Source organism: Hyla sarda, chromosome 6 (genome assembly GCF_029499605.1).
Source record: "Hyla sarda isolate aHylSar1 chromosome 6, aHylSar1.hap1, whole genome shotgun sequence".
NCBI classification, from domain to species: Eukaryota; Metazoa; Chordata; class Amphibia; order Anura; family Hylidae; genus Hyla; species Hyla sarda.
In genome coordinates, this window is record NC_079194.1 from 248,386,534 (window position 1) to 248,407,999 (window position 21,466).

The window sequence follows — 21,466 nt, forward strand, 5'->3', positions numbered from 1 at the left end:
TCTGACGGATTCTGCAGATGCATCCGCAAGAAAATTGGTAGCCATTTTAAAAATAGGGACTTGCAATTATATCCTCTTTAGGGGTATCGCTCTGTAAGTGTAGCTGAAGTTGGTCAATCCACACGCCCAAGGTTCTAGCTACACACGTGGAAAACTTTTTTTTATATATCAACTGGCTCCGGAAAGTTAAACAGATTTGTAAATTACTTCTATTAAAAAATCTTAATCCTTCCAATAGTTATTAGCTTCTGAAGTTGAGTTGTTGTTTTCTGTCTAACTGCTCTCTGATGACTCACGTCCCGGGAGCGGTGCAGTTCCTATGGGGATATTCTCCCATCATGCACAGCTCCCGGGACGTGACATCATTGAGCAGTTAGACAGAAAACTTCAGAAGCTAATAACTATTGGAAGGATTAAGATTTTTTAATAGAAGTAATTTACAAATCTGTTTAACTTTCCGGAGCCAGTTGATATATATAAAAAAAAAAGGTTTGGCCTGGAATACCCCTTTAAGAGACTCTCTGTCTTACGGAACTTTGGATCCTTTAACTGAGAGGAGTCTTCAAATGGTAAGGAGGTATTTTTAGCCACCTTGGCTATGGGAGCGTCGACTTTTGGAATAGTGTCCCAGTTAGATGAGTCAGCCTCAGTAAAGGGATAATGTCTCTTAATGCCCTTAGGAATGAAGGACCCCTTATCTGGCCTAGCCCATTCGTCATTAATGATCTTATGAATGTTAGGATGCACAGGGAAGGAGGGAGATTTACGGTCACCTAGACCTCCGAATAATTCACCCTGAATGGTTTTAACCTCTTGTACCTCCTCAATATTAAGGGTGGCTCTAACTCCTTTACCCCTTAACGACGCAGGACGTACATTTACGTCCTGCGCCAACTCCCGCGATATATCCCGCATCATATCGCGTCGGTCCCGGCGCTCATCAACGGCCGGGACCCGCGGCTAATACCACACATCGCTGATCGCGACGATGTGCGGTATTAACCCTTTAGAAGCGGCGGTCAAAGCTGACCGCCGCTTCTAAAGCGAAAGTGACCCGGCTGCTCAGTCGGGCTGTTCGGGACCGCCGCGGTGAAATCGCGGCGTCCCGAACAGCTGACAGAACACCGGGAGGGCCCTTACCTGCCTCCTCGGTGTCCGATCGGCGAATGACTGCTCCGTGCCTGAGATCCAGGCAGGAGCAGTCAAGCGCCGATAACACTGATCACAGGAGTGTTAATACACGCCTGTGATCTGTGTATAAGATCAGTGTGTGCAGTGTTATAGATCCCTATGGGACCTATAACACTGCAAAAAAAAGTTAAAAAAAAGTGTTAATAAAGGTCATTTAACCCCTTCCCTAATAAAAGTTTGAATCACCCACCTTTTCCCATAAAAAAAATAAGTGTAAAAAAAAAAAAAAAAAACGTATGTGGTATCGCCACGTGCGTAAATGTCCGAACTATAAAAATATATAATTAATTAAACTGTATGGTCAAAAATTTTTAGACCATTAAAAAATGAATAAAAAGTGATCAAAAAGTCCGATCAAAACAAAAATCATACCGATAAAAACTTCAGATCACGGCGCAAAAAATACCGTCCTGTACGTGGAAAAATAAAAATGTTATAGGGGTCAGAAGATGACATTTTTAAACGTATAAATTTTCCTGCATGTAGTTATGATTTTTTCCAGAAGTGTGACAAAATGAAACCTATATAAGTAGGGTATCATTTTAACCGTATGGACCTACAGAATAATGATAAGGTGTAATTTTTACCGAAATATGCACTGCGTAGAAACGGAAGCCCCCAAAAGTTACAAAATGACATTTTTTCTTCGATTTTGTCGCACAATTATTTTTTTTTCCGTTTCGCCGTGCATTTTTGGGTAAAATGACTAATGTCACTGCAAAGTAGAATTGGCGACGCAAAAAATAAGCCATAATACGGATTTTTAGGTGGAAAATTTAAAGGGTTATGATTTTTAAAAGGTAAGGAGGAAAAAACAAAAGTGCAAAAATGGAAAAACCTCGAGTCCTTAAGGGGTTAATTAGCTCCTCAATGTCCTCAGAATTAAGCAAAAAAATTTTAAAACCCGTATCCTCTTCTTCTTGTGGGCTGTCTACACATTCAACTTCTTCAATGTCCTGATGAGATGTATTATAATCAGAGTTGGAGAAAGAGATCATCTTAGTTTTTGTTTGGATCTTTAGCAATGTAGCCGGGACTGCATGACTTGAAGAGGATTTAGAAGCCTGGATTTCAGACTGAATCATTAATCTAATATCTTTCAAAATATCAGGAGTTTCCTCCGAGACTAAATTGGCAACACATCTTTTGCATAGTGTTTTTTTTTTTTTTTAAGACACCTGAGGCTCCTTTTTACAGACTACACATTTCCTTATTTTATATCTTGTTTTTACGGAAACCATAGGAGTATCTTTTTCTCCCTAAAATATAAAGGGAGGCAAGGATCAGACAGTAGTTCTGAAGATAGGCTAGGGTACAAAACCCTATAGGCCCTCATTACTTACGGTTACTTGGATCTACACGGGATCAACCTTTAACTGGTGTAGACATAGTGGAAAACGACTGTAGCAGCGAAAATTGCTTCGGCTGTGACAGATAGTACCTTCAAGGGAACGGTCATAGAGCTTGAATCCACCATGGTAAAAGAAGCCAAAAAATGACCCAGCATCAGGAGTACTTATATCCTGTAGCGGGTAATAGGGTGTAGCAACTGTAGTTCTGTTGCGGGTCCCTGCGGTGTTTAGCAGCGTCGGCTGTGGTAGCGGAGTGAATCCTTATAGAGCTTACTCTTCTGGAGTAAGCACCTTCTGTGATTTCCATGTTTCCTATATTGATGGGGATTTTGAAATCCCCGCCAAATTTCTGGCCAGGTGTGACGCAAGACGCCATACACGTGGCCGGAAGCGCACTCCGGAGGACTCCTATGTCACCGGAAGTGATGTTGTTACCATGCCACAGCTTGCTGGTCGGCGTGGAATCGGAAGGCAGGACCTGAGGACCGCGATCTGGCCCCATATCGCATCTCCCCTGTATTAGCCCGTCTGGGTGCTGCAAGGGGAGACAAACAGAAAAAGAGTTTCCCGGCAAGTCAGTAAGTAAGTATTTTAATAGGGCAGACTAACCCCCAAAGTTTTCTAGCAGAAGAGCGCTCTCCTGCACTCTCAGCTTCCTTCCCTAATCAGGACAGGAAAAACACTGGGAATGGAGAGGAAGGGATGGGGTTTTAAACTCTCACTGTTTTCCAGTCCCAATCAGGCGGAGGCAATCTCCGGGTGCTGTCATGGAGACGACTTGGGAAATGGTAATAACTTTAGAACGCTTTTTCTGAGCTGAGAGATTCTGAGATAGTTTTTTCATGACATATTGTACTTTATATAAGTAGTACATTTTTGTTGACACAAGCAGCATTTTTTATGAAAAACTCCAAAATATTGTGAAAAAAATGAATTGCTGGCGTTTTTTTATCCTCATTTTTTTATGGTGTACACTGTGCAGTAAAAGTGAAGTTATACCTATTCTGTGGGTCAGTACGATTATGGCGATATCCATTTTATATAGCTTTCGATGTTCTTTTTCCTTTTCTGCCATTCATTTTTCAACAACAGTAACTTTTTTTATTTTTCGTCCGACGCCATTGAGTGCATGCTTATCTTTTGTGGGATAATCTGTACTTTTTATTGGAATCATTTTTGCGATTTGTGCTACCATTTGACCTTTTTTATTTTGGCAAATTTTGCAATTTTTATTTTTATTTTATTTTTTTTACGCCATGCGGGATAATTTACATTATAGATTTATATTTGACATCATTACGGAGGTAGCAATACCTATTATGTATATGATTTGTGTTTTTGATCTTTTTTGATGACAATACAGGGTTTATTTTACACTTAATAAAAGGTTATTCAATACATGTATGATTTTATTTTTCACTCTTTACAGGTTATACTATGCCACAAAATATTTGTACTGCAAGTATAACCTGATCTGCTGCAGACACTAAAGACCGTGCGATCCAGCCTGTTGCTGGATCTCATAGGCTTCTGTAGAAGGCAGACATCTGTCATCATCTGACCTCCGGCTGCCATAGCCACCAACCAATGCGCTCCCCCTGTCAACACCATAGATGCCGTGATCAGGATTGATCACGGCATCTATGGGGTTAATGCTGCCGGGACCAGCGCGATTGTGGCCCCGGCAGCTGCAGCGGGTCCCCGGCTGGGATTGACAGCCGGGTCCTGCCGCCGATCTCCTGCGCTGCCCGTGGAGGTGCAGGAGATTGCTAGGACGTATGCAAACATCCTATTGCAGTAGGGGTTAAGGAGTAAGTGGCGGACATCAGCGGAATCACTGATGTTTGCCATTATTGGTGAGACCCTGCCAGTATCGGCGAGATCCCAGATGCGCTGTGTGCGAAGTCCTTACCGCCCATGTCCTTATGGGGTTAATCTAAGTTATTTTATTAAAACATAAGCGGGGACATTTATCGTTGTTGCTTTGGTAAAAGAGAGTTCTGTATGCATTTTTGTTTTGCTTATGTGTGACATATTTATCATAGGGGGTTGATAAATTTGGCTTACATTAGCAAAAAACAAATCACTTTTGAATACCATTTTATTAGCACACATGAGCAAAAACCAATAAATGACTTCAGAATTTGCAGCTTTGAAAAAACATGTGTGATAAAATTATATATATCTATATCTCTCTCTATATATGTGTTTATTACATTTTTTTTACCCCTAAATGTACTAACTCATTTTTTGTTTTTTACTTCTCATTTCAGATGAGAAGTGTATCCTGTGGATTACTTTAGATTCAGAGGAGTAAAGTGACCAGTGTTATTTTATTTTTTTGTTTAATGTTAATAAAATGGTTAACAAGGGCTTTTGGGGGAGGTTTTTTTTTGGATGAAAATTTTTTTTTTAAATGTGCTGTGTTTTTTTAACATTTTTTATTTAATTGACAAGCTTTGTAGTGGAAGCTGTCTTATAGATGGAGTCCATTACTTTGCCTAGCTTAGCGTTGGCCACAAAAACAGCTAGCGCTAACCTCAAATTTTTACCCCGGTACTCAACGCCACAAGGGTGCCACAAGAGCCGGTACCAACAGGCGAGGAGCATCAAAAATGGCGCTCCTGGGCCTAGGCGGTAACAGTCTGGTGTTATTTAGGCTGGGGAGGGCTAGTAACTATGTTCCGTGCCCACCCTGGTAATGTCAGGCTGTTGCTGCTTGGTTGGTATTTTGCCGAGAATAAAAATAGGGGAACCTTATGCTTTTTTTTCATAAATAATTAAATATAAAAAAAAAAAAAAAAAACTAAACATAGGGTTCCCCCTATTTTTATTTTCAGCCAAATACCAACCAAGCAGCAACAGCCTGACATTACAAGGGTGGATGGAGGACCATTGTTACTGGCCCTCCCCAGCCTAAGTAACACCAGCCTGTTACCGCCTAGGCCCAGGAGCGCCATTTTTTATGCTCCGGGCCTGTTGGTACTGGCTCTTCCCGGCACTCCTGTGGCGGTGGGTACCGGGGTAATAATTGGGGGTTAGCGCTAGCTGTTTTTAGGGCTAACGCTAAGCCCAGGCTTAGTAATGGACTCAGTCTATTAGACAGCTTCCACTTCTATGCCTATCAAATAAAAAAACACAACACGTTTAAAAAAAAAATTCCAAAGAAACTCCCCCCACAAGCCCTCGTTAACCATTTTATTAACATTAAACAGAAAAAAACGCTGGTCATCAACGCAATCCACAGGATACACTGATCTGAAATGAGAAAAAAATAAAATAGGTTAATACAATTATTGTCACCTGTCTGTGCATCTCCCATTCAGACACAACTACAACTTCCAGAATGCCCTTACAGTAAGGACATGCTGGGGGTTTTAGTCATGTGGTGCGGGAGATGTGCTGGCGAGTGACAAACTTGTCTTAGTTGTAGTTGTGCGGCAGGTGGAAAAGCTTGTCGCCCGCCCCCGCTGCACGACTATAACTCCCAGCATGCTCTTACAGTAAAGGCATGCTGGGAGTTGGAGTTATGCAGCAGAGGGCAGGTGACAAGCTTGTCACCCGCCCGACAACTACAACTCCCAGCTGGGAGTTGTAGTCCTGCAAGCCAGGGAATCGAGCGGTAATGCGCTCCTCTCCCTGGCAAGGTGATAAGAAAATCACTGTAATTTCAAATTACAGTAAAGTCCATGGCACCATGGTAAGGAGCCCCGGCTGACATAACAGAGAAGCCGCCCGGGACTCCCACAGCCGGGAGATGTGCAGGAGCCATCCCTGCAATCCCTCAGCATGTACTGCAGTGCTGGAGGGATGGCAGGGACTGCTCCTACACATCTTCATGCCCGGCTGCGGGAGTCCCGGGCGGCTGCAGAGTTATGCCAGCCCTGGCTCCTTTTAACATTCAACAGAGCCGCAGAGTTTTTAGTCCTTACTGTAAGATCAAATTTCCCACCGAGTCCCATGATTGGCTGTTCGGTCCCGGCCAATCATGGGACCCAGCTGAAAATATGAAATTACAGTAGGGGATATAGAAACTCTGCGGCACCGAGGTATGTTAAAAGGAGCCAAGGCTGGCATCACTCTGCAGCCGCCCGGACTCTGTCTGATTCTATCCCCGCTACCCTAACTTAACCCCTTAACGACCACGGACGTAAATGTACATCCTGGTTTGGCGGTACTTCCAGCACCAGGACGTACATGTACGTCCTATGTATGACCGCGAGCATCGGAGCGGTGCTCGCGTCATACACGGTAGGTTCCTACTGCTATTAGCAGCCGGGGACCCGCCGGAAATGGCAGACATCCGCGATCGCGCGGATGTCCGCCATTAACCCCTCAGATGCCCTGATCTGTACAGATCACGGCATCTGCGGCAATGCGCATAATAAAATAGATGATCGGATCGCCCGCAGCGCTGCCGCGGCGATCCGATCCTCTGTAATGGCATGCGGAGGTTCCCTCACCTGGCTTCGGCCGTCTCCCAGGGTCTCCTGCTCTGGTCTGAGATCAAGTAGACCAGAGCAGGAGATAGCCGATAATACTGATCAGTGCTATGTCCTTTGCATAGCACTGAACAGTATTAGCAATCAAATGATTGCTATAGATAGTCCCCTATGGGGACATAAAAAGTGTAAAAAAAAATAAAAAATCCCCTCCCCAATAAAAATAGTTTTTGCCATTTTACCCCCAAAAAGCGTAATTTTTTTTAAAATTACATATTTGGTATCGCCGCATGCGTAAATGTCCAAACTATCAAAATATCATGTTAATGATCCTGTACAGTGAATGGCATAAACGTAAAAAATTTAAGTCCAAACATGCATTTTATTAACAATGATATAAAAGTTTTATATATGCAAATGTGGCATCGATAAAAATTTCAGATGACGGCACAAAAAATTAGCCCTCATACCGCCCTATATACGGAAAAATGGTCAAAATAGGGAGATTTTAGATAACGGATTTTGTACAAAAAGTTTTAGATTTTTTTTTTTAAGCGGTACAAAAATATAAATATCTAGCCATCGATATCATTTTAATCGTATTGACCCACAGAAGAACATTGTCATTTTTACCGTAAATTGTACAGTGTGAAAACGAAACCCTCCAAAATGTGCAAAATTGTCGTTTTCATTAACATTTCCTGCCTAAAAAAATATTTTTGGGGTTCGCCGTACATTTTATGGTAAAATCAGAGGTTTCATTACAAAGTACAATTGGTCACGCAAAAAACAAGCCCTTATATGGGTCTGTAGAAGGAAATATGAAAGAGTTACGGATTTTAGAAGGTGAGGAGGAAAAAACGAAAACGCAAAAATAAAATTGGCCTGGTCCTTAAGGTGAAAATGGGCTTGGTCCTTAAGGGGTTAATGACGGGACACTGATTTACATCCCCCCAGTCTCACACAAAAATTTATAAAAGTGCCTAATGTGCTCCAAATTTTTTACATTTTTTTATTTAAACAAGCATCAAATAAATGTATCCGTTGACTCCTGGATATTAATAAATCCAATGTCATAATTTAGATTATTATATTATCATTTAGTAGCTGCATTTTATTACAGGAAAATAAAATAGCTTTTTTTCTTGCCAAAAAGAAAAGATAATGGGGGAGATTTATCAAAACCTATCCAGAGGAAAAGTTGACGAGTTGCCCATAGCAACCAATCAGATCACTTCTTTCATTTTTGCAAAATGCAACAAACAATTATATTGGTTGCTATGGGCAACTCAGCAACTGTTCCTCTGGACAGGTTTTGATAAATCTCCACCAATAACTTTTTAATGGGAATTTCAGTACCTGAACTATAACCCTGAAAGTGTACCTCCAAAGTTCAACTATCGTCCGAGCTTTAGAACTGGCATGAAGTAACGCAGTCCATATTGGGCAGTAAAGTGGGTGAGACAAACGTACAATGACCAGCAAGTTCTGTACACAAACTTATTTCTAATTAATAGGGCTCATACTAGGAGGTTCACTTTAAGTCTCTACAGGGCTATATGTGGGCTTTAACTCTTCTATATATAAATTCCATAAAGGTCTATAGAGTTCAATAAAAATGGCAAAGCCTGTAGAGCAGTGGTTCTTAACCCCAGGGGTTCGGTGAGTCAGTCCTAGGGGTTCTGCGGGGGAGGTCGCAACAGGACAGGCAAACCAAGCAATTGGCAACAGGACAGGCAAACCAAGCCGATGTTTGTCAGTCCTGTAGCTACGGGGCAATTCCCCCCATCACTATTAACTCTGTGCGGCCACGCGTTAAGTTTAACCCGTTAAGGACCAGATGTTTTTCGCACTTTCGTTTTTTCCTCCTTACCTTTAAAAAATCATAACTCTTTCAATTTTGCACCTAAAAATCTGTATTATGGCGTATTTTTTGCGCCACCAATTCTACTTTGTAATGACATCAGTCATTGTACCCAAAAATCTACGGCGAAACGGAAAAAAATCATTGTGCGACAAAATTGAAAAACAATGTAATTTTGTAACTTTTGGGGGCTTCCATTTCTACGTAGTACATTTTTTATTCTCTAGGTCCATACGGTTAAAATGCTACCCTACTTGTATAGGTTTGATTTTGTATTACTACTGAAAAAAAATCCTAAATACATGCAGGAAAATGTATACGTTTAAAATTGTCATTTTCTGAGCCCCATAACTTTTTTATTTTTCCATGTTCAGGGGGCTATGAGGGCTCATTTTTTGCGCCGTGATCTGAAGTTTTTGTCGGTACTATTTTTGCATTGATCGGACTTTTTGATAGCTTTTTATTCATCTTTTCACGATATAAAATGTGACCAAAAATACGCTGTTTTGGACTTTTTTGGCGCGTACGCCATTGAACGTGCAGTTTAAAAAGCGGTATATTTTTCTAATTCGGACATTTCCGCACGCGGCGATACCACAAATGTTTATTTTTATTTACACTGGGTTTTTTTTTATTCTTGGAAATGCCGGGTGATTCAAACTTTTATTTGGGGAAGGGATAATTGAAAGGCTTAATGATTTTTTTTACACTTTTCTTATGCAATATTATAGCCCCCAGGGGGGGGGGGGGGGGCTATAACATTGCATGTACTGATCTTTTACACTGATTGATGCATTCCTATGGAGATGGATCAATCAGTGTTTTCGGTGATTGAATGCTCAAGCCTGGATCTCAGGCTTGAAGCATCCATTCGGCGATCGGACTGCAGGAAGGAAGGTAAGAGACCTTCCTCCTGAAGTACAGCTGTTCGGGATGCCGCGATTATACCACAGCGATCCCGAACAGCTCCCTGAGCTAACCGGCACATTTTACTTTCACTTTTAGCCACGCGGCTCAGCTTTGAGCGTGCGGCTAAAGGGTTAATAGGGCGCGGCACCGTGATCAGTGCCGCGCGCTATTAGCGGCGGGTCCCGGCGTCACTATGACGCCGGGCCCGCCGTGATATGATGCGGGGATACCGTGTAACACCACGTTATATCACGGGAGCGGGACTAGGGGTGTAAGTTTACGCCCTTGGTCCTTAACAGGTTAAAAATGCAGGGCCTCCAGGACATAGCGCACGCCGGGACATCACTGAAGTCCCGTGTGTGTGCCCATGGAAACGAAGGTGCCGAGGACCGGAGGATAGAGAAGGAGGAATACACTGTATATGGCTTGAGGCTGTATGTCTGTGGGGGAAGACTGCCTACATCAGTGGTCTTCAACCTGCTGGGAGTTGTAGTTCTGCAACATCTGGAGGTCCGCAGGTTGAACACTGCCTGCCCGCCTAATGTGGGGGGGAACACTGCCTGCCCAATGTGGGGGGGGGGGAACACTGCCTGCCCAATGTGGGGGGGGGAACACTGCCTGCCCAATGTGGGGGGGGGGGGAACACTGCCTGCCCAATGTGGGGGGGGGGGAACACTGCCTGCCCAATGTGGGGGGGGGAACACTGCCTGCCCAATGTGGGGGGGGGACACTGCCTGCCCAATGTGGGTGAGGGGGACACTGCCTGCCCAATGTGGGTGAGGGGGACACTTCCTGCCCAATGTGGGTGGGGGGGACACTTCCTGCCCAATGTGGGTGGGGGGGACACTGCCTGCCCAATGTGGGTGGGGGGGACACTTCCTGCCCAATGTGGGGGGGGGGACACTGCCTGCCCAATGTGGGGGGGGGGGAACACTGCCTGCCCAATGTGGGGGGGGACACTGCCTGCCCAATGTGGGTGGGGGGAACACTGCCTGCCCAATGTGGGTGGGGGGGACACTGCCTGCCCAATGTGGGGGGGGGGGAAGACTGCCTGCCCAATGTGGGGGGGGAAGACTGCCTGCCCAATGTGGGGGGGGGGAACACTGCCTGCCCAATGTGGGGGGGGGGGAACACTGCCTGCCCAATGTGGGGGGGGGGACACTGCCTGCCCAATGTGGGGGGGGGGAACACTGCCTGCCCAATGTGGGGGGGGGGAACACTGCCTGCCCAATGTGGGGGGGGGGACACTGCCTGCCCAATGTGGGTGGGGGGGGACACTGCCTGCCCAATGTGGGTGGGGGGGGACACTGCCTGCCCAATGTGGGTGGGGGGGGACACTGCCTGCCCAATGTGGGTGGGGGGGGGACACTGCCTGCCCAATGTGGGTGGGGGGGGGACACTGCCTGCCCAATGTGGGTGGGGGGGGACACTGCCTGCCCAATGTGGGTGGGGGGGGACACTGCCTGCCCAATGTGGGGGGGGGGAACACTGCCTGCCCAATGTGGGGGGGGAACACTGCCTGCCCAATGTGGGGGGGAGGGGGGGACACACTGCCTGCCCAATGTGGGGGGGGGGACACTGCCTGCCCAATGTGGGGGGGGGGACACTGCCTGCCCAATGTGGGGGGGGGAAACACTGCCTGCCCAATGTGGGGGGGGGGAAACACTGCCTGCCCAATGTGGGGGGGGGGAACACTGCCTGCCCAATGTGTGGGGGTGGGAACACTGCCTGCCCAATGTGGGGGGGGGGAACACTGACTGCCCAATGTGTGGGGGAACACTGCCTGCCCAATGTGGGGGAACACTGCCTGCCCAATGTGGGGGAACACTGCCTGCCCAATGTGGGGGAACACTGCCTGCCCAATGTGGGGGAACACTGCCATTGTTGCGAAAATGACATGAGAGTGACACTTGCCAAGGTAAAGCCGCGCATTTCTGAACTGGTCTCTGAAAGACAACAGCAGAAGTCACATTGATTTGTAGTAAATATTCATTATGTTTTTGTGTGAAAATCAAGTTTTCATGGTTTTGTTCTTTGTTCTTAATGGTTTTGTTCATTTTGTGCACCTATGTATAAATATATACCTCCTATGTTTTGAATTTGAAAAAATCATATTTTAATTTTCCAATTAAGAGGGGTTCGGTGAATGCGCATATGAAACTGGTGGGGTTCAGTACCTTCAACAAGGTTAAGAACCACTGCTGTAGAGGGTGGAGACACCTTGTTATGCTGATCATTTCTACCAGTTAAACCCATCTGAATAACAACAAGCAGTAATCTCTCCACACACCTCATGTTATTGTATCTATTGCCAGAAAGATAAGGAATTATATATTTACTTTTTGAGCAGCCATAGATATTCCCATGTATGTGAATTTATCTTTTGCTATTTACACTCAAATCTGTTTTGTCCAGGATCTTTCACCAGATGGTTGCAGGAAAAAATTTCACATTTAGCTTCATTAAGGGTCTATTCACATGTATAGTATCCTACACATATTTCATACGCAGGATTTGAAGCTGTGTCCAGTCATTTAGATTACATTAAAACCTGCAGCATAAAATCCTGCACATAAAATATGTGCACGATACTGTACGTGTGAATAGACCCTGAGCGTAAAGTCACATGTGCTGTATTTTGCAGCATATTTGCTGCTGCACATTTTCCTACCCATTGAAGTCAATGGGTAGCAAAATCAGCTGCACATTTTGCTACCTATTCATTTCAATGGGTAGAAAAATACGCAGTGGCAAATATGCAGCAAAATACAGCACGTATAACCCTACCCTAAGAGAGTTTTCTGGGGGGAAATTTGTGTGCCATTTGTTATCTTTACTCACATATCAACAGTATATAGCTGGTCCTGCTCCCTGCACCTAATAGATATCTTAAGGAGAACAAGAAAAAAAAAAAAAAGGAAATATATAGTCAGCTGCTAGTCATGCTATTGATCTGCACGATTCCTGGGGTCCCAATATGCACATAATAGCCCCCAATGAAGACATACACGTATACCCATGTGCAGTATAAAATGTTAACCCCTTAAGGACCGAGGGTTTTTCCGTTTTTGCATTTTCGTTTTTTGCTCCTTGCCTTTTAAAAATCATAACTCTTTCAATTTTGCACCTAAAAATCCATATGATGGCTTATTTTTTGCGCCACCAATTCTACTTTGTAATGACGTCAGTCATTTTGCCCAAAAATCTACGGTGAAACGGGAAAAAAAAATCATTGTTCGACATAATTGAAAAAAAAAACGCTGTTTTGTAACTTTTGGGGGCTTCCGTTTCTACGTAGTACATTTTTCGGTAAAAATGACACCTGATATTTATTCTGTAGGTCCATACGATTAAAATGATACCCTACTTATATAGGTTTGATTTTGTCGGACTTCTGGAAAAAATCATAACTACATGCAGGAAAATTAATACGTTTAAAATTGTCATCTTCTGACCCCTATAACTTTTTAATTTTTCCGTGTATGGGGCGGTATGAGGACTCATTTTTTGCGCCGTGATCTGAAGTTTTTAACGGTACCATTTTTGCATTGATAGGACTTATTGATTGCTTTTTATTCATTTTTAAATGATATAAAAAGTGACCAAAAATGCACTATTTTGGACTTTGGAATTTTTTTGCGCGCACGCCATTGACCGAGCGGATTAATTATATATTTTTATAATTTGGACATTTCCGCACGCGGTGATACCATAAATGTTTATTTTTAATTTTGAATTACACTTTTTTTTTTTTTATTGGAAAAGGGGGGTGATTCAAACTTTTAATAGGGGAGGAGTTAAATGATCTTTATTCACTTTTTTTTTTTCACTTTTTTTTTGCAGTGTTATAGGTCCCATAGGGACATTTAACACTGCACACACTGATCTTCATCATTGATCACTGGTTTCTCATAAGAAACCAGTGATCAACGATTCTGCCGCATGACTGCTCATGCCTGGATCTCAGGCACTGAGCAGTCATTCGGCGATCGGACAGCGAGGAGGCAGGAAGGGGCTGTCCTGTCAGCTGTTCGGGATGCCACGATTAGCCGCGGCTATCCCAAACAGCCCGACTGAGCTAGCCGGGAACTTTCACTTTCACTTTTAGCCGCGCGGCTCAGCTCTGAGCGCGTGGCTAAAGGGTTAATAGCGCGCGGCGCCGCGATCGGCGCTGCGCGCTATTAGAGGCGGGTCCCGGCTTCACTATGACGCCGGGCTGCCGTGATATGACGCGGGGTTACTGTGTAGTTCATAATATAGTGTCTTTACCTATGTGTGATAGTTTTCTCACAATTCTTCTGTGATTTTCACCCCAATATTTATTTTTACCAGCATACAAAATGACTGTTATCTCAGATTTTTTCCAGCTTGCAATGCGGCCGAGACCTGACTCACTAGTCAGCTGACGACAGGGAGTCTGTCTGCTTCAATGGGTGGAGGGATCAATCTGCAACTAATGCAATAGCTGTAGGCATCCTGATTGAAAACCACACTGGTTTGAATGGATGCAGCTCATTTATGTTTCAATGGGTAGGGTGGCTGATGTGTGGGAGGGAGGAAGATGGAATTGTTGGATTTGTAGTAAAAAAAAGAAAAATCAAACAGGAAATAGTAGTTCACAAACAACTAGCCACAGTATTATGGTAATCTCACAACATAGCCATTTAGCCCCAAGACAAGCGCAGATCCTTTCCTAAGCATGTCCATTACTGTCTGCCAGGTACGTACTAAAATAACCTTATGCTGGATAACCCCTTTAATGCTGTAAATACCGACTTCATTACCCTAATAACAATACTTTATTTGTAGTTTCCTTACTGATTTGTAGTACTTGTACGACATTTAGAGATGGTGATAGCAAGAAAAAATGACATTGTATGAAATGTCATGGTGCCACTAAATCTGCAGAAACACAATACGCTTATCAACTGTTCTGTAAACTTAGTCACTGAAGACAATTGTGATTGTTCTCGCAACATTATTACAAGTTAGACACTCTGCCACAAAGCCCTGCACAATGCTGAGGAGATTGATGGTCATTATTATCATGGTATTATTATTTTATTTCACTGCACACATATGCAGTAACATTGTCAATGCCAAAACACTAACCTTCCCATAGAACAATTAGTCCAGTTTCTTACTTTGTGTCAGAGGTATAACTTGACATTGACACAAAGATGAACACAAAGGGGGAGATTTACTATCATTGTCTATTCTCTGCAGTACTTTAGACCAGACAAGTCTCTAAAGCCGAACAGCCTGATAAAATTATTTAAAAAGTCGCAAGTTCCATGCCCACAAACCACCAATATCCATTTTAGAATAAGCCTCCCAAACTAACTCACTTTACCCTCTCATCTTTTGGCCTTTTCCTCCATGCCCCAGCACCCCCCCCCCTCTAGCCTTAAAGGGGTTATCCAGCATAAGGTGATTTTAGTAGGTACCTGGCAGACAGTAATGGACATGCTTAGGAAGGATCTGCACTTGTCTTGGGGCTAAATGGCCATGTTGTAAGATTACCATAACACTGTGGCTAGCTGTTTGTGAATTGGCATTTCCTGTTTGACTTTTCTTTTTTTGACTACAAGTCCCATAATTTCCTCCCTCCTACACATCAGCCACCCTACCCATTGAAACATAAATGAGCTGCATCCATTCAAATCAGTGTGGTTTTCAATCAGGGTGCATACAGCTGTTGCAGATTGATCTCTATCCCACCAAGCGATCCCTCCACCCATTGAAGCAGACAGGCTCCCTGTCGTCAGCTGACTAGTGAGTCAGGTCTCGGCCGTATTGCAAGCTGGGAATATCTGAGACAACAGTCATTTTGTATGCTGAAGAAGAATTGTGAGAAAACCATCACACACAGGTAAAGACACTATATTATGAACTACACTAACTTTACAGCCCCTGTAGCATAGTCAAATAACAAAAAATCCTGGAATACCCCTTTAATATTCTACCTTTTTATCAGCCTCCATGCCCTCACAAGCATTAGACAATCTCATTTGTTCAAATTCCTGTTTTGGTAAAATTTTGACTTTACATATAAACAAACAAAGGAAGGCTGGCATGGCATGCTGGGAAGTGCAGTTCAACAACAGCTGGGAGGCACAGTAGTTGAGAAACAGTGACCTATGCACTCAACTCTGAGGATTATCCATGTGGTGATCAGCCACGGACATTCCACTACAGCAGAGTCATGCTCAGTGCACACAGTGGAGATCGTTCCCGAATGGAAACTCCGTTGTCCGTGTCTACACAGAATGAACGCGGTCATTCTTTGTGCTGAAGCCTCACGGAATGCATAACTGTCTATGAGACAGCCCATTCCTGTGCGGTCCAAGCGCAGGAATATTCTGCCAGCGCACGCACTGTACGGAATGTGCACTTAGGGGGGCATTTACTAATCTTTTACTATGTAGTCTGGTTTTTACCCTGTTTTTTTCTACTTCATTTTTGACTATGTGCGACAAATTTACTAAATTGCTGCACGGCATTAATAAATTTGGCACACATAGGCAAATAGTCTGTTCCTTTTTCCAGCTGTCTGAATAGGTTTGGCTGCTGGTTTCCTTCTGGATCTTTTGTTTTTGAGTTTTTTTTTAGCTTTTTCACCACATCTAAATAATTCAATAACTACAGTGGTCCCTCAAGTTACAATATTAATTGGTTCCAGGAAAACCATTGTAAATTGAAACCATTGTATGTTGAGACCATAACTCTATGGAAACGTGGTAATTGGTTCTAAAGGCACCAAAATGTCATCCAAAATAGGAAAAAGTGACAAAGAAAAATAAGTAGATAACTGATATAGATAAAGCAAATCCTTACATATAAAAGTAATAAAGATCTGCTGGGAGCTGTAAATTACTGTCTATGTCAGTGTTTCCCAAGCAGGGAGCCTCCAGCTGTTGCAAAACTATAACTCCCAGCATGCCTGGACAGCCAAAGGCTGTCCGGGCATGCTGGGAGTTGTAGTTTTGCAAAAGATGGGGCCACCCTGCTTGGGAAACACTGTCTATGTAGAGGACAGGAGCTTCTTCAGGGGTCCTGTACAGTACAGGCAATGTCCCAAACAAGTAATGGAGTCGCCCTCACCTGGTGTCCAAAAGAGCAGCTAACCCTGATACAGGTAAAGTGTACAGAACATGTAATACCAGACACCAGTCAGTGCATACACTTCAGTAATACAGGGGTTTTACCAGTGAATGCCCATTTTGATTGGTTGGTTCTTCCAGCCATTGACACGTTTTACAGATCTGGACTGTCTGTAGCATTGTATGTTGAGTCTGGTTTCAACTTACGATGGTCCAGAAAAGACCATTGTATGTTGAAACTATTGTATGTTGAGGCCATTGTAAGTTGAGGGATCACTGTAAATTGTAGTTATGGCTCAGAAGTGGTAAACGGCGTTTAGTGTGTGTGTTTATTACATTTTTTTAACACAGTTTTTTTCTCCCTAAATGTACTTACTTTTTTTTTTTTTGGTTACTTCTTCTACAGATCTGTGTCTCCTGTGGACTCCTTCGGATTCGGTGGACTACTTCGATGACCAGCGTTTTTCTTTGCTTGATGTTAATAAAATGGTTAACGAGGGCTTGTGGGGGAGTGTTTTTTGTAATAAATTTTTTTTTAAACCTGTTGTGTTTTATTTTACTTTACTAGACAGGCTTAGTAGAGGAAGCTGTCTTATAGACTGAGTCCATTACTAAGCCGGGCTTAGCGTTAGCCACAAAAACAGCTAGCGCTAACCCTCAATTATTACCCCGGTACCCAACACCACAGGGGTGCCGGGAAGAGCCGGTACCAACAGGCCCGGAGCGTCAAAAATGGCGCTCCTGGGCATAGGCGGTAACAGGCTGGCGTTATTTAGGTTGGGGAGGGCCAGTAACAATGGTCCTCGCCCACCCTGGGAACGTCAGGCTGTTACTGTTTGGTTGGTATTTGGTTGAGAATAAAAATAGGGGGACCCTATGCGTTTTTTTAATATATTTAATTATTTATTTAAAAAAAAAAAAACGCATAGGGTCCCCCCTATTTTCATTCTCAGCCAAATACCAACCAAACAGTAACAGCCTGACGTTCCCAGGGTGGGCGAGGACCATTGTTACTGGCCCTCCCCAGCCTAAATAACGCCAGCCTGTTACCGCCTAGGCCCAGGAGCGCCATTTTTGACGCTCCAGGCCTGTTGGTACCGGCTCTTCCCGGCACCCCTGTGGCGTTGGGTACCGGGGTAATAATAGGGGGTTAGCGCTAGCTGTTTTTGTGGCTAGCGCTAAGCCCAGGTTAGTAATGGACTCTGTCTATAAGACAGCTTCCACTACTAAGCCTGTCTAGTAAAGTAAGAAAAAAACACAACAGGTTTTAAAAAATTTTTATTACAAAAAACACTCCCCCACAAGCCCTCGTTAACCATTTTATTAAAATCAAACAAAGAAAAACGCTGGTCATCGAAGTAGTCCACCGAATCCGAAGGAGTCCACAGGATACACGGATCTGAAATGAGAAGAAAACAAAAAAAATGGGTTAGTACATTTATTATCACCTGCTCACACATCTCCCGCCCCGCACGACTACAACTGCCAGCATGCCCTTACAGTAAGGACATGCTGGGAGTTGTAGTTGTGTGGTGCAGGAGATGTGTGGGCAAGTGACAAGCTTGTCCCCTGCCCCCAGCTGCAGGACTACAACTCCCAGCATGCCCTTACAGTAAGGTGGGGCGGAGGCCGGGCACAGTGTTTCCCAACCTGGGACTTGTAGTTTTGCAACATCTGGAGGCACCCTGGTTGGGAAACACTGTTTTAGGCCAGTGTTTCCCAACCAGGGTGCCTCCAGATGTTGCAAAACTACAAGCCCCAGCATGCCTGGACAGTCAAAGGCTGTCTAGGCATGCTGGGAGTTGTAGTTTTGCAACATCTGGAGGCAACCTGGCTGGGAAACACTGGCCTAAAACAGTGTTTCCCAACCAAGGTGCCTCCAGATGTTGCAAAACTACAAGTCCCAGCATGCCTGGACAGTCAAAGGCTGTCTAGGCATGCTGGGAGTTGTAGTTTTGCAACATCTGGAGGCAACCTGGCTGGGAAACACTGGCCTAAAACTGTTTCCCAACCAGGGTGCCTCCAGATGTTGCAAAACTACAAGTCCCAGCATGCCTGGACAGTCAAAGGCTGTCTAGGCATGCTGGGAGTTGTAGTTTTGCAACATCTGGAGGCAACCTGGCTGGGAAACACTGGCCTAAAACAGTGTTTCCCAACCAGGGTGCCTCCAGATGTTGCAAGACTACAACTCCCAGCATGCCTAGACAGCCTTTGGCTGTCCAGGCATGCTGGGAGTTGTAGTCTTGCAACATCTGGAGGCACCCTGTTTGGGAAACACTGTTTTAGGCCAGTGTTTCCCAACTGTTTTAGGCCAGTGTTTCCCAACCAGGGTGCCTCCAGCTGTTGCTAAACTACAACTCCCAGCATGCCTGGACAGTCAAAGGCTGTCTAGGCATGCTGGGAGTTGTAGTTTTGCAACATCTGGAGGCAACCTGGCTGGGAAACACTGGCCTAAAACAGTGTTTCCCAACCAGGATGCCTCCAGATGTTGCAAAACTACAAGTCCCAGCATGCCTGGACAGTCAAAGGCTGTCTAGGCATGCTGGGAGTTGTAGTTTTGCAACATCTGGAGGCAACCTGGCTGGGAAACACTGGCCTAAAACTGTTTCCCAACCAGGGTGCCTCCAGATGTTGCAAAACTACAAGTCCCAGCATGCCTGGACAGTCAAAGGCTGTCTAGGCATGCTGGGAGTTGTAGTTTTGCAACATCTGGAGGCAACCTGGCTGGGAAACACTGGCCTAAAACAGTGTTTCCCAACCAGGGTACCTCCAGATGTTGCAAAACTACAAGCCCCAGCATGCCTGGACAGTCAAAGGCTGTCCAGGCATGCTGGGAGTTGTAGTCTTGCAACATCTGGAGGCACCCTGGTTGGGAAACAGTGGCCTAAAACAGTGTTTCCCAACCAGGGTGCCTCCAGATGTTGCAAAACTACAAGTCCCAGCATGCCTGGACAGTCAAAGGCTGTCTAGGCATGCTGGGAGTTGTAGTTTTGCAACATCTGGAGGCAACCTGGCTGGGAAACACTGGCCTAAAACAGTGTTTCGCAACCAGGGTGCCTCCAGATGTTGCAAGACTACAACTTCCAGCATGCCTAGACAGCCTTTGGCTGTCCAGGCATGCTGGGAGTTGTAGTCTTGCAACATCTGGAGGCACCCTGTTTGGGAAACACTGTTTTAGGCCAGTGTTTCCCAACTGTTTTAGGCCAGTGTTTCCCAACCAGGGTGCCTCCAGCTGTTGCTAAACTACAACTCCCAGCATGCCTGGACAGCCAAAGGCTGTCCAGGCATGCTGGGAGTTGTAGTCTTGCAACAACTGGAGGCACCCTGGTTGGGAAGCCTGCGCAACTTACCGGCTTCCGTAGGATCCAGCGCTGCACGACAGTGCCGCGCGACGATCTCCGACAGCGATCGTCGCTGGAGCCTCGGAAGGGTAAGTGAACTTCTTCGCCGGTCCCCTTCAGCTGTTTAGTTTTGCAACAGCTGGAGGACTACAGTTTACAGACCACAAACCAGTGGTCTGCAAACTGTGGCCCTCCAGCTGTTGCAAAACTACAACTCCCAGCATGCCTGGACAGCCAATGGCTGTCCAGGCATGCTGGGAGTTGTAGTCTTGCAACATCTGGAGTCACCCTGGTTGGGAAACACTGTTTTAGGCCAGTGTTTCCCAACAAGGGTGCCTCCAGCTGTTGCAAAACTACAACTCCCAGCATGCCCGGACAGCCAATGGCTGTCCAGGCATGCTGGGAGTTGTAGTCTTGCAACATCTGGAGGCACCCTGGTTGGGAAACACTGTTTTAGGCCAGTGTTTCCCAACAAGGGTGCCTCCAGCTGTTGCAAAACTACAACTCCCAGCATGCCCGGACAGCCAAAGGGTGTCCAGGCATGCTGGGAGTTGTAGTCTTGCAACATTTGGAGGCACCCTGGTTGGGAAGCCTGCGCAACTTACCGGCTTCCGTAGGATCCAGCGCTGCACGACACTGCCGCGCGACAGTGCCGCGCGACGATCTCCGTCAGCGATCGTCGCTGGAGCCTCGGAAGGGTAAGTGAACTTCTTCGCCGGTCCCCTTCAGCTGTTTAGTTTTGCAACAGCTGGAGGACTACAGTTTACAGACCACACACCAGTGGTCTGCAAACTGTGGCCCTCCAGCTGTTGCAAAACTACAACACCCAGCATGCCCTGACAGCCAAAGCCTATGGCTCTCAGGGCAGGAGCCCGGGCTGACATTACAGTGCAGCCTATCGGGCTCCTCATACAGCCTCCCCGCTACCCCCCTTGTCTCCCGCCCGGGCTCCTCATACGGCCTCCCCGCTGCCCCCCCCCCCCCCTTGTCTCCCGCCCGCGCCGCTCAGCTCCCGCTGCTACAAGACTACAACTCCCAGCGTGTCCTCACTGTAAGGCCATGCTGGGACTTGTAGTCTTGCAACAGCAGACAGATGGGAGTTGTGTGGCGCGGCAGGTGAGAGGGGGGGGATGTAATTCACTGTAGTGTCCTGGTAGCGCAGTGAGGGTAGCGGGGAGAAAGTATGTCGGAGCCCGGGCGGCAGTAGCTTTGCCTGCTCCATGTTGGAGCTGGAGTAAATTTAGTCAATTTTTATGGCCGTTGC

General features: G+C 45.3%; 1 protein-coding gene and 1 long non-coding RNA gene across 4 annotated transcripts in view; one reads left to right on the forward strand and one right to left on the reverse strand.

Moving 5' to 3' along the window:
* Positions 1 to 21,466, reverse strand: part of LOC130276909 (uncharacterized) — a 125,750-nt gene that overhangs the window by 89,024 nt on the left and 15,260 nt on the right. The window lies entirely within an intron of this gene.
* The window catches only part of LOC130276901 (mucin-5AC-like), a 442,145-nt gene continuing 428,989 nt past the window's right edge, over positions 8,311 to 21,466 (forward strand). For 2 of the 3 annotated variants that reach the window (XM_056526890.1, XM_056526895.1), the window contains exon 1: positions 8,311 to 8,443. The gene's annotated coding sequence lies outside the window, so the exon portion shown is untranslated. The remainder of the gene's footprint in view (positions 8,444 to 21,466) is intronic. The other variant, XM_056526891.1, reaches the window with a different exon arrangement.